Below are 2,694 nucleotides of genomic sequence, written 5' to 3'. Positions count from 1 at the left end.
ATGAGCCTAACACGTTTCTTTGATGAAGCTCATCCCCAAGCCCTTTGTAGCAGAGCCGTGAGAGGGTGAATCAGCCCCTGTAGCTCACTGATCAATAGCCCATCCGATCTGAGACAGCTAGACAGGCTAGATCCGCCTTGCCTTCCTGAATAGGTGAGCTGGGGGCAACTTTTGGTTAAATAATCCATCGGAAATGCCTTCCCACGGCTCATATTGACACATCTCCCAAACGTGGTTGAGAAGGGCTGTGCACTGGCGAGAGCTTCCTGGTTTCCTCTGCAAGGGGCAGCAGGTAGATTTTGCCAAAATCTTGCGAGCACGTGCAGCTCGTGTTGCAGGCATCCCTCCGGACGTCGCTCTCCAGGGTGCTGAACGCTTGCCCTCTTTAGCCAAGTCAGTGGGAAGCCAGGGCTCTCGACGGGCACTTTTCAGAGCTGAGCCCCCTGGGTCCGTGCTTTGGTGCCGGGTGCAGCAGTGCGGGGTTTCCCCTTGTTCTCCCCTGCAGCTTACAGCGTCCCGGCCCTGCCGCTGGGACTTGGTGCCATGCACACAAAGCAAGGGAAATCTGCCGCGAACATGGGTGGGCAATAAAACGTGCTTGAAAAATAATGGGGGAAATTTTCTACCTGTCAGCAACATGCCGTGAGCAAACCTGGGCTCTCGTGTGTGTCAGTGTGGGGTCACGGTAGTACTCGTGCAGGGCTGGGTTAAAACCAAGAATTGTCAGGTTGGGCTAAGAAAGGGATAGAGACTACTGCTGTTGGTATTTAATGCCATTGTATAAACGAATGCTGTGTCCTCATCTGCATTACTGGTCCTGCCCTTTTCAGCAAGGATCTAGCAGGAAAAGTAGGGAGCAGAGACAAGCCAATAAAGGCACTGAGAACATGGGGAGAAGTTCCATGGAGAAGGGATTAAAAAGACTGGGCTTTCTACACGTACGTTAACTCCCTTCAGTTAATACCTTGAATCTAGTACCTAGGGGCATCTTTACACACACTCCAGTGAGCTCACAGTGAGTCTGCTCCCATGCATGCCAGTTAGCACACATGAGGTCATGTGCACGGGTGCCCTAGGGGCGCTTGTACATGTGCTCTAGGAGAGGAGGAGTATTTTAATTAGACTGGCTCTGCTCTCTAATTAAAGTGCCTGAGCATCTTGTGTATCAGCATTGGTGCTTCAAAATGGCCCTTAATCTAAAGTTCCTCAAATGAGCTTTAGTTCAAGGTCCCCACCACCATTTTGAAGCCCAGGATGCTACTACTTATAAGACACTGGAGGCTGCTGGAGCAGGGTAATTGCCACACTTGGACCCTCTCTAATTATTACAGCATGCAGCAGCATCCTCCCTGCTCATGTATAGGTATCCATTGTGAGGTACTAGAAAAAGGCACATTAGCCTGGCTTAATGTGCATTAATTAAAGCGCATGCTTTTAAAGTGACACTTAATGCACATTAGCCTATTTTACATTAAGTAAAACATGCTTTTATATAATACTTCAATGTGCATTAAAATAGGCTAAGATACCTATACACATGCAATGGGGCTGTTCCAACACACTGTAATTACAGCACATGGGAGCACACTGTAATGACGGTGCTCCAGGGGACTGCAGCATCACATGTATCAGCATCCCCCTGTATCAGCTCCTGGAAGTTAAAACACCCCGGTCACCATTTTTCAGCGTGGGAAGTCTGATGCTCCAGGATGTCTCCGAGCTGCTCTAATTAAAGCACTCCCCATCTCCCGGAGCACCTGTATAAATACTAAAGCACACATGTAGACATGCCCTGGGCCTGGTTAATTTGGAAAGGAGAGGAAGAAGCGACTGATGTGGGCAAATAAAAGAACCATGGCTCAGGGAAAGCAAACCAGATGCTTCTGTTTTCCTTCCTTGTGAAACCCAGGGCTGAACTGCCCCAGGAGCTGGGTGGTACCCAGCTGGGCTGGCTTTGCGCTGGCCCCTAGAGCCCCTACAGGGTGCTGCAGGCACCAGCCCTCACTGCCAGGGCTCCTCTGTCAACCTGGGGGACCCACATCCTGTAGCCACAGAGCAGTCAGGGGCCCCCCAGTGGGTCCAGTGGGGCAGAGCTGTGCCTGCACCTACATGGGGTATTGCTCATGCCATTATTCCCGGTTTAGTAAGAGACATGCACACATCTGCACATGTACACACATGTCTACACATCCACACACATATACACCCACACACATATACACAGTTCCACACACAACACACATGTACAGACACGCATCAACACACATATACATCCACACACACAGATCCATGCACATACACATAACACACACATATATATACACACACACACACACACACACGCACCTGTACACATCTACATATACACACAAAGATCCACGCAAATAAACTCCTGCACATCAATACACATACACACACACACACCCCCTATGCACATCCACATATACACGCGAAGATCCACGCACATAAACACACACTGCACACACACATCCACACACACTCCTGCAGCCGCCCGCACAAAAGTACACACACATGCACCTGCACACACCCACGTGTATGCTGGAACTAATCCAGCTGGTGGCAGCGGCAGCCGCAGCGTGTGGGGGCCGGGGCCAGATACCCTCAGTCGCGCACACAGACATCCACATACATATACGCACCCACATCCACGCATATATACACACACTCGCACGC

This window comes from Crocodylus porosus, unplaced genomic scaffold (genome assembly GCF_001723895.1).
Source record: "Crocodylus porosus isolate Cpor-Errol unplaced genomic scaffold, CroPor_comp1, whole genome shotgun sequence".
Lineage (NCBI taxonomy): Eukaryota > Metazoa > Chordata > Crocodylia > Crocodylidae > Crocodylus > Crocodylus porosus.
Note: the sequence above shows the minus strand (reverse complement) of the source record.